This window comes from Oenanthe melanoleuca, chromosome 1A, assembly GCF_029582105.1.
Source record: "Oenanthe melanoleuca isolate GR-GAL-2019-014 chromosome 1A, OMel1.0, whole genome shotgun sequence".
NCBI lineage: Eukaryota > Metazoa > Chordata > Aves > Passeriformes > Muscicapidae > Oenanthe > Oenanthe melanoleuca.
In genome coordinates, this window is record NC_079334.1 from 21,460,419 (window position 1) to 21,472,339 (window position 11,921).

Sequence of the window (11,921 nt, forward strand, 5' to 3'; positions counted from 1 at the left end):
ATTGTACTCTGCATTTTTAGTACTCTGAGTATAGGCTGCTGCAAGAATGTGGAGGATGGTTGTTTGTGGACATGCTGTCTGAACTGTTGTCCTTGGTGAAAAGGAATTTGAGAGGCAGAGAGATGTGGAAAACACCCCTAAATTGGTGGGAGATTATGGCTTTACAGGGATGGCCTGTATTGAGGAGGCTGCATGAGGCTCTTAGCTGGGAAAGCTAAGGAAGATAACCCAAGGACCTCCCTTTATATTTCGCCTGAAAGAAGGAAGGGGCCTTGAAGAGGAAGGCATAAGGGAAGAATAAATAATTCATGGGACTCTGAGCATATTCTTTTTGTGTTAGTTGTTGCTCCTTTCCAACCCCACCCCAATATTAAAATCTTTTAATTATTCAAAGAAAGATAGAAAGTCTGAGCCAGAAGTCTAAAAGATTCTGACGAAGAAAAATCTTCATTTGGCTATTCTTGTATTTAAATCCATCAGGCACAAACGTCTCATGTGTGAACCTTAATATCACTCTGGAAATCTGGACCTCATTCTTCCAAGGAGGGTTTTCTCCTCAGTTACTCTGTACTCTCAAATAGTGTATTACAGCAACAAGAGAAGGGCATGTTCTCCCCAGAGAAATTGCCAGTGTAAGAAGGCCACACTTCCAGGGTGGCAATTTCTATAATCTCTGGCTAAGAGGAGTCAGACCTTTGAGAGATCAGCACATCTCAGGATCAGAACTAAACATGGCTTCCTGCCTCACACTTCCCAATTTCCAGAAATAATTCTTTTCCTGCTACCCTACTTATATACTCTTAGACCATTCACAATAATCCCTCTACAGTTCTAAATGCCACAGGAGAAGAATGGAACAAAGACAATGCAAATGCCAGACTGTCCTGTGTGACTGCTTGTGCTGTGGTTAGATGCTGTGCTGAGATTTTGTCTTTCCTACAAAGAATCATTAAAAATGATAATACAAAACAAGAATACAGAATAAAACCACAGTGGCAGATTTTTACAAGTCGCATCTTCTGAATAGCGCAACACAGAATGACATCTATAGAAGAGTAAGGAGAGAGAAATTAATAGTCTGGAGGAAATAGAGAGATTTTAAATTACATTTTAAATTACTTGAAATGAGAAGCTGATGAGACAGGGAGCCACAGGAAGTCTGCTTCCAATGGCAAACCAAGAGTGCTGCTATTTGTGGAGAGAAGGGGCAGTGCTGTAGGAAAAAAAGGGGCATGAGAAAGATGCAGGAAGCGAGATGAAGGGCACAAAGTCGGAAGCAACTCCATGGGATGGTAATGAGACTGAATAGTGTTTGCAGATTGAGTGCTGCAGTGGAGCTCTTTGGCACATAGGATAAAATCAAACAGCGATAGTGTATAAAAATTGGATCTAGGAATCTTCATCCTGGGGAGGCCAGCTGAGAAGGAGCTGTTGTAATGAGATGTAAAAGAGATAGAGTTGATGCAGCTGCATTTGCAGGCAGAGCAGAGGTGTTAATAGGAAAATGCACCAGTAGAGATGTTAGGAAAAACAAACTGGGGTTAGGGTGATAATCATAGAACTGGAAGCCAATGGGGCAGAGAAGAGAGAAAGGAGATATGGTATATAAAGAGAATTAAAATGTAAGGTATTTCACTGGAGAAGAAAAAAGTCACACATCTGTACTGTTAGAAAAGCAGATGGGGTGATCAGAGCAGTCATCACTCACATCCAGAGCTGAGGGTCCCAAAGCACTTAAGAAACATTCACCTCATATCGGCATGCTGGTGGTTTTCTTAGACCAGCTCAACAAACTAGCAAGCCATGGAAAGAAGATTTATGGGTTTTGCCATAGAATCACAGGTGAAGGAGCTAGAGATGGAGATGATAGACATAGGAAGATAAATGCAGATGGAAAAAGCCTCTCTGGTCCTCTCTTCTTATCTTCAGGTTCATGTAACTTCAAGATCAACAACATAGTTTAAACATCAGATATTCAATACTACAGCAAAGTTATGTCTAGTGTAACCCTGTGACCAATGGAGATCTATCAATTAAAATGAATAGATTTCCATGCAAAACAGGTGTGGGTGCTGCCCTGAGAGTGCCTAAAAAAACCTCTTGTGATAGACAGGAGTGGACTCTGGCAGGCATCAAGCATGATGTTCTAATGCTGTCATACAGAAGTTCCTCAGTTTCTCACTCATGTCATCTTCCAAGCTAAATCTTGTACAAATGATTCATTTAGTCTCACAACACTCCTACAAAGTAATATGTTCATTAGTTTGCAGAGGCACTGAGGCACTAAAAAATCCAGAATGTATTCACAAAGCACATAAAAGTTAAAGTGTTTATGCTGATTTTAGTGGGATCTGGGTACTGTTATGAATGAATTGGGTACCCACAGGTACCCAAGATAACTGTTTCAGATTGAATCTTGAAGCTACAACTCCCCTGCTTTCCATGTGAGACTCCTTTTTCCCTTTTTCTTACACAACCTTTTCTTCCATTGAATGGTGTGTTTGAAGATGGCTGGGAAACAAAAAGTGTTCTCTCATGAGCCCTGAGGGTTGTATTCTGCAAAAAAGGAATGCATTCCTTCTCTACTCAGAAGAGATAGTTGGAGAAGACTGAGATACCCAGGATAAATTTTCCGCCATGATGAGTTGCTGGGATGTGGACTGTTTTGCCTCCCTTTCTCTTTCCATGCTATGCTAAGGTTTGTATGTACAGCAGCCTCCTAATCAATATAAATAGAAAAAAATCAATACCTGCAACCCATTAGCTCTAACAGAAGGCAGGCTGCTAACAAGTAATTCTAGCTGGAATTCTAGTATTTGATAAAGCACTCTCAGTGAGGATATATGCATATGTAAATATATATACATATATATATGTATATACACAAACCAAGTATGACTAGCAGAGAATATAACTTGTGAGAACATTCCCCCTCCCACCAGCACGTCTATCCCTTTGTATTTACATAAGTATGCTAAACTAAAGACACTCTTTCCCACTCAGATGCTGTGCCTCATACTTATCCTCTCCAGAACACACATTTTTCTACACTTAATCTATAATCCCAGGGTACTTTCATGTTGGACTATCTTGTGTATAAATAAATACACGCCTCTACACACCCTTACCCCTGCATTAACCACACACCATATAAATCCAGCTTGAGACTCACTTATTCACAAGCATACAGCCATTGTTTCTCTTTGCTGTATCCCCAGATCCTTCATGGAAATTCTCTTTTTAGTTCATGTTCATATCCAAAGCCAGGCACAGACAGTTCCCACTGACATCTACATGCATCCAACCCTGAAAGCATATTCCAGGCAACAAAAAGTTGATGAAAAGTTTTTGGCACAGGTTTTATAGTCAGAATCTGCTCTAAGGCACAGGGAAGAGTCTCCAGAACGGATCAGAGAGGCAATGGATCTCACTGCCCATTGTGCCTGAAATATGGGCACCAATAACTGTGTTGCCCCCAGTAAAGCCTTTGTGCATTTATCCACTGACTGCAACTAGATTAGACCATCACTCCTGATTTGTCTCTCATGGGAGGGGTGGTTTCTCCTGGTCAATTTCAGAAAATCCAAATTCAAAGCAGTCATCATTTCTTGACAAACAGTTTTATGAAACTCTACTGAGGAAATGTACATGGGCTGTGGTTTGGTTCTTACAGAAAAAATAAAGCCCGTTTCCATGTAAACATAGTAATCAGAGAATTGGAAAGAATAAGTCAAAAAAGAAAAAGGCATTACTTTTTTCTAAAGACTTTTAGAATCTTGTTGGAAGCATCAGTGCAATGATAAATGCTGAGGTAAAGGTGAGGTGTACAGTGAAGATGGTTTGTGTTGACACTGATCGATATCCTGTGGTATCAGTCTTCCTTTCAGTATAAAGGGCACAGATGGGGACAGACAAGAGGATCCTGTGCAGACAGATCTATTCAGTATCATCATTTAAAACCACAATCTGGCCCTAATATGAGCTTTTGCCACGTAGATCTCTGCAGCCACAGAGGTATCACTGGGGCTTCCTCTACGGACAGACTTGCTCTCCTAGGTCTGGTGGTACTGACACAGACAGTACTGCAAGACAGCTATGCAAACTTTCATCTTTAGGATATCCTGAGCTTTTCTTCTGTCAGATAGTTTAGGGTATTTGGGCAGGAATATTAGACATTTAACTCCTCTGATGCTCAGTAGTATATCAGGGTTAAAAGGATTCTTGAAGGAACATCTCAAGAAAAGCAAGAGAAATGGTTAGTCTAGGATAGGCTATTCCATCCCTATGAATTTTTGGAGGGACAAATCAAGAACAGCACGTATCACAGAACCTATTCATGAGTTCAGTGAGTTGGCAGAAACAGGCTACCAATTTTATTGTGAGAAGGATTTACTTCTGTAGTTCCACATAGTCAGGGAGGCATCCCATGAGGTGTAAAAGTACCTAAAACACTGTTTCAGAGCAAGTTAGCTGATACATCATGACCACAGAGCTCTTGTATTGTATGAATTCCTAGGATTTGTTTTCACATTACCATTGTAATGGTTTTGGATCCCCCAAGTGAATTCCTAGAGAGGAAGTAGGTTAAACACATCAGATTAAGCCAGTCAGATGCCAGACTGGAGCATTATGGTGATGCATAGAAGAGTACTCCATGGATAGAAATTGTCAAGAGGTGGTATTCTCTGCCTTGGGAATAAAGGCCTACTTTAAAAAAGGAAGCAAAACACATAAGTCTATTTAGGCTTCTAACTCCATGTTTAGACAGTGAGGAACTGTCCTGATTTTCAGTTGTGCTAAGAAGTCAGCATCTCTCATCGAATTCAGAGAGATGTAGGGGCTCCAAACACCTCTGAATATCTAGATTTCTGTTTTGATGTTTTAATGTCATTTAACAGAGTAGCTTTGATTTCATAAACCAATGAATTTCTTAACAGAAGTTAAATAGAAAACCCCAAGGCCAAATGGTGGGTTCATCAGTATTTGACACTTTCAGTCATTCTCTGCAGCTACTGATCACTTTTGAAAATTTCTGGGAATGATCAGAAAGCAGTTATTTACTTATATGGTGGGAAATCATGGGACATGAAGAGCCTACTGCAGAGCAAAACAATTCCCAGCACTGCACTTGGCTCATACAGCTCCACCAGACCACGCTCAGGGCCATGATGATGCCTCCCTGCCACCATGTGGGTCTCTTTGGCAGCTGACCCCAGCAGAGGCTGACCAAGCACTTCAGCCCATCCTCCAAGAGTGTGGGATTATGGTTCTCCTTTGTGCTTCTCTAATTTGTTTGCTCAGTTGTTGTCCTCTTTGACACAGTGAGCAAGCCAGGCAGAGGATACAGAGAAGCATCTCTCAGCTATGCTCTGCAGTCCATAGCAGAGACATGGGAACATACACAGGAGTAGGCAGCTCAGAGCAGCAGAAAAGCAGTTTTTTCCCTGGGTTACGAGGATGGCTGGGAGATGAGCAATACCCTGTGCAGAGCTGGTCCTCCTCCCATGATCATCACTACTGCATTCTCTGACAGAACCCTTTTCCTGTGTCTGTTAGATAAAACTATTAATTTACCATATTTTCACTAGCCAGTCAGAAATGACAAAACACTTCTCTATTTCACAGACCATTGGGACTCTTCTCTGCAACTGACCTATATTGGTTATAAGCTTCATTTGTTCTGGCCTGCACTCCTCTCTCTTCTCCCACATGGAGCACATGCACTGCTCCTCCCCCTCAAACAAACACCTTTACACATCCAAGGACATTGTAAAAATAAAATGATCACAACCTGGCCCTCTGGGAACCTCGGTTTTACAGTTTGTCCCACTCTGATGCCAACAGAATTCACAACCCAGTTCAAGAGAGACAGACAGTGAGTGAGAGAAAGCAGGCAGACAGGCACAGACAGAAGGAGATGAAGGAATCAGGGAGAGAGAAAAGGAGCAGAAGGAAAGAAATGGGGCTCCTAGTTTAGAACACAATGGAGAAAGGGGGATGGAGTTATAGGGACAACAAAAATCTTAAAATTATAGAAAATTGAAGGAAGAGAGAAAGAAATAGATGGAAAAAACCCCAGGAAAGTATAGAAGAGAAAATAAATGGTCAAAGGGAAGAGGGAGAGGTCAAGTCAGGGAGCAATGCAAAGTAGTGTCTGTGAAACAAGGCAGAAGAAATAAGAAGGTGATTGTGAATGTGGGCACTACTTTTTCATGTCTCCTTTTCTACTGTGAGTACACTGTGAGGAAAAGGATAAGAGGAAAGGAAAAGGAGGAGAAATAAATACCTGAGCTGCCATCTTACACAGCTTCTAATAGTCAAGCAGATATACTTGAAATAGGCAGTGCACAAGTTGCAAACAGTCAGGTACAAATTGCAGTGCAGCAGGTAGGAAACAGTTTGCACTAGCAGAGTGGCATTTACATTCCTGGGTCCACTGGGTCTCTCTGTGCACTGGCAGCAAGCCCTGAATGCATAAAAATGCTTCTGTTTAGTACAGGGGAATTGTGCTCTGATGGATGCTCTGCATCCTCTCTCAGGTTCCAATAAGAAAATCTTAGCCCCAAACACACAAGTGCAGCTAGTCTCCCTTCTTTTCATTCAAATCCCTTCCTCCCCACTGCCTGATGCCAGCTCTCGTCTGCATTCCAAGGGTTCACCTCTATCTAGCCTTGTTCTTTTGCTGCTCTGCCTTCTCTCTCCTCTTTCCTTTTGGCTCCCCTTCCTCACTCCCATTCATTCAGCTCAGCCTTACACAGGCCTATATAAACATACACACAGAGAATTTATCTCCACCTCTGTAGTTATGCACTTATCTATGAGTGCAGTACCTGACTGGCACACTTCTCTCTCACAGACAATCCACTGATTTCCACACCACAAATCTGCCTCTCTTTCCTTCCTTCACTGCCTTTCTCTTGCTTCCCCCCCCCAGCCGGTCTGTTTCCTTGTCTCTCCCTGCACAGTTCTTTATGTTTTTCCCTCTCTTCAATCCATTCTTCTTCCTTCTCCCCAACTCTGCCCATCTGTCTGTCTGTCTGTCCCCCTCCTTCCCACAGCTCTCTCCAGTTGAGACACACGTACCCCAGTGTCTCTCTCCCCTTCTCCCCCTGCCACATTTAATTTCTTTGTGTTTCCTACACACCCAGGCCCACACTGGCTCTCTCCCATACTGAGAGGAGGCAGCAGCAAAGAATTTGCTGCTGACCGCTGCATTGCTAGGAGGCAAACACATGGCTGGCCTTGTGCAGGCCAGTTTCTGCCTGAGTGCCCCAAGTCACATATCCCCAGCATCATCTCCAGCACTGGGAAAACAGATGGTAGAATAAATGAGCGCAGTCTGATAAAAGGAGGAAAGGGTGCCTGCCTTGGATGTTCCTCACCCACACAGAGACACACATCCAACATGGGCACAGCCCTCTCACTCCTACACCAGTCCAGCTTTGTGCCAGAGCTAGCCAGCTGAACAGGGCACAAGCTCTTCCCTAGCACCATATGGAAAAGAGAGGGGTAGGAGAGGGTGGTAGTGGATAGAATCACCAGTGGCTATTTTTCTGACTACAGCTTCAAATCCTGGAAAGCAAAGTACATGGGAGGAAACAAGCAGTCTTAAGGTCATGGGAGGGCTGGTATCATGGGAGGTGTAGCAGAATTGTGGGACCTCCACAAGCAGAGATAGGAGGAAAATAGCAAGAGGCATGGACAGGTAAGAGGAATCGTGTATCAAAATAGCTGTGGACCAAGATGGCATTCAGGGATCACTTCTATCTCAGTGAAGAGGGAAAGCCAACCTACTGGCAATCTTAGCTATGAGTGCCATCAAGAGCAATGACATACTCTGCTAAAGGGAATAGCCCCATACCTCAAAAGGGACAGAAACCAGAGCGCAGGGCTTGCATTATTCTGCTTTTGCTCATACCAGAACCATCTTTCTGCTCTTATCCAGTTCCATGACATTGTCCAAGAACGCACCTTTACCTCTTCCACTACCTCCCCAGATACCTCTATCCAGAGACTTGCAGCATCCTCTCCTCTGCATTTACCTGTTAGAAGAAACCCATACTTGTTATCCTTTACAAACCTAACAGAATTCCTTTTCCATCTAACATTTTCACTGCAGCCTCTCTTTGCTGACAACAGCACTGAAAAGCATTACCTTAACCCTGCAAGACATCTTTCCTAGATGCTCTGTTCTGCTGTGCCTACCAGCTGATTTCATGCCTGATGTTTCAACTATAACCTGAATCTCAACACTTCCAGTTTTGCAGTCCTCAAACTGAAGACACCTAACATCACAGAAACAAAGTCCTAGATATGGCACACAATGCCCACACATAACTGTTAGACTAAGAGAGAGCAATACTTAACAGGACTCAAAATTGATTAGCAAAAGCACAGAAGGGAAACCAACACAGAAAATATTCCTTCCATCCCTTCTGCTGCATGAACTGATTGTGAAGTTTCTGTTGTGAGAGATCAATGCTCAAGCTGTACTGGGTATTTCTGCCTGGTCAGGAGGAGGGGCAGGTTCTCTTTCCATTTCCTGAATGTATTCATGATGCACCATCTGAATTAGGAATAAACGCATTTGTTGCTGCCCACTCTCCCCCTCCCCAACACCCCTCTTCCTCAGAGGAAAAAAAAAACGTTTAAGCAGTAAAGTCATGATAATTTCTGGCAAAGGAAAATAGAGATAGTGGAGATAGCACTGGAATTAATTTGTGTTTTAAATGTTTTTATGAAGATATGTGGGCACCAATTGTAGATATCTATTTCTCTCCACTCAGAAATTCCCTCAGAAGAGCTGTACTGAAAATGAATTTCCAACATCTCTTCACAGTCTTCCACCCTGATAGTCTGATAGTGCCCTCAGCATACCTATTCTATTTTTTCTGGTCTCACCTGGATATGCTGTCTCCAGCCACTGCTACTCACAGCATTACAGCTTGCTGTTCTTATCTCCTCACACTATTCCTAGGTTTATCATTCTGGATTCTTGCTACTGCCCTTTCAAATTCCAGTGTCAACCCTATCAACACAGACTTTAACTCTTCCTGCCTTGTTCTAATGCAGGCCCTCCATCTTCAACCTAAACTGATGGCTACCAGTGACCTTCCTCATCATGGCTCTGAATCCCCCTGTCTGCCCTTGGCCCGGAAAATCTCCTTTCAGTTATTTATTCTTACAACTTGCCCTTCCACCTGCAAGGTCATCCAGCTCTACCCTGTATCCTCATTTTCCCTCAGTGGCTCATGCAAAAATTACTTATCCTCCCACTTTATTTCCATTCAGCATTCTAAAAGACAAGAAAAGCCTTAGATTTTCCCATCCCTAAATCCTACCCTCCCAGTCTGCCTCAGCAAATCCTTTGGGCTCTTCATGAAGGAATACAGATCTACATATTTCCTACTTCCTACTTCCCATTCCCTTACTGCTCCTGCAGATTTCCCCTGACTGGGACACAAAAGTCGATCACTTCCACCTTTTATATCCTTTTCCTCACAGTTCCTAACTTGCAGCCCTCATATTGGCTATTTTTCTACTACTTGTGCAGAAAGATTACAGGCTCCATATAACTCAAATTGATGTATATCTGGGTGGAGGGAAACTCATCTAACTGACCCCATCCCTGACCCCAGCTTGATATGTAGGGTCTGTCACATTTCCCTTTTAAACATTCCCAGGTTATATCTCAGAGACTAGGAAAGGGAGCAATTCTAAGCTTCTTTTAACAAACAGCTCTATGGGAGGAAATATATGAAACTGTGACAGAAAAACAAAAGACCTCCAAGGAGTAAAAAAACCCTACCAAAAATTCCCACCAAAACCCCAGGTTAGGAGGAGAACAGCCAGTGTCTGACAAATTTACACTGCAGCAAGCTCTGAGGAGCTGAGATGAGACTGCCAGGACTAAGGTGGTCTCCTGCCAGGAAATTACACCCTAGACTGAGCAATATCCCCATCTCTCAGGTGATTTCGACAGGGAGTCACAACAGCTAAAGAGCCCTGAAAAGACTCAAGACTGAGTAGCTCTCTTCTCCCTCCCTCCCCCAAGCATTGTTGTTCCGGGTCAGCAGAGCCAAGGGCAACTGGTACAGAAGACATTGCTCTCCAGGCAAAGTGACAGCAGGAGGAGGAAATAGGACACAAGAAGTAGAGAGATGATGTGCCCTTAGGCTGAAAGAGATGTGGGGGCCAACATGGCCCTTGAAGTGCTCCTGCTCTGACTCCACCTTTGCTGCAGAAGGTCTGAGAAATCCCTCAGCCCTAGGTTCCATATATACCATCTACAAGATGGAGAAATTACTTGTTAAGAGCAAGCAGAGGTGGATATTGTTCAGCGAGGAGCAGACAGGAAAAGAACTGAGAATGCATGGGGAGAGAGGGGTCCCATCACGCAGGTGTCAATAATAGGGATGTCTTCCTGCCACCAGCAAATAATCTGCCATAATGCTGCTGACCTTGTGCAGGCAGATGAGACCACAACTGCAAGCAACTGCCACCTGAACATCATAGACACAGCAATTATTAAAAAAAGAGCACAGCCTTGAGTTGCTTAAGGACCCCCACAGATCTGCATAAGCACCAGCAGAAAGCAGTTCCTGCCACCAGAACAGAAATGCAGTGTTTTCCCTGCTGTCAGCACCTGCATCAGGCTCCCAGTTTCTCTTGAGATACAGCTCTTAATTGGGATAGATTGTACGTTTTCTGCTGCAGCCCAGCCCAGCTCCCAGTTTAATTGCTAGTTTATGACTTAGCCTGTTTTGTGCTTTCCACACTACTTCTTTCCTCACTTAATCTAATAGAATTATAGAAAGTATTGCTGGGAGGACCTCAGGAGGCCACACAGTTTATCCTTCTGCCCCAAGGCAGTATTTCATTTTCAACAACATCATGTGTCTTTTGCTATCAGGTCAGATCAGTCCAAGATGTATAGTGGGTAAAGAAATGAAGCTTACCCAGGGGAGTCAATTGGCATAAAAGACTAAATCCAGCTCTTTAAGCCACTGAAGTTATATCAGAAATAACCCTGGTCCAAATGGTGTCATTTATCAGATCAGTCTTTTAAAAGATGTCCTTTCTTAAGTTTAAAGTCTTTAAAATGAACAAATCTCCAGAAGAAACTGTTTTGACAGCTCCATTTCAGTATATTTAATGCTTCATTATGAACAGCAGTGACCACTCCATTGTTAAGACTCAACAGATCTTATCACAGTGTGATCAGCTTTGAAACTCCTATTAATTCCCACAATAAAACCTGAACTTTCTGGAATTTTACATCCTGAATTTCACTACACAGTAGACTATGTCTGGCAAGACAAAACAAAACCATTAAAACATCTTTAATACGACAACTTTACATAAACAAATTTTCAGTAAAATTTCAGAATGTCAGACAGCTTCTTAAGGCTTTTTCTTCCAAGACAATTTGACTAAAAATTCCACTTTTGTTTCCTTTTGTCTATTAATCTAAAAAGAAATGCCTTGCAGCCTTGGGAATAGATAATGCAGAAATTAGAATGATAAAAAAATCAGCTGGTGATGTATCAAGCTAAGTAAAGCAGGTCGTAAGTGTAACAGAGATTCTGTGCAGACCCATGAGGACCAAAGGAAAGGTAAGGAGGGATTCCAGGGAGGAAAGAAATTATTTTGTCTAATCAAACAAGCAAGCAGGAAAAAGGACTACATATCCATTAAAACCGGGTAAAGGCTTGTTTGTTTCCTTCCCCTTCTTTTGAAATCTCCGTTCTGGTTGAGCTGGATCTTTTCTGTGTTCTAACACTCATGCTGAGCACCTGCAGCACTGCACAGCTGGACAAAGCAGGAGAGCTGTAAGAAGACAACAAGCTTCCTGGTCAGCAGACAGGCTTTCTGCCTTCCTCCCACTGCTCTCCACAGCATCTGTAATTCAGACTGATGCT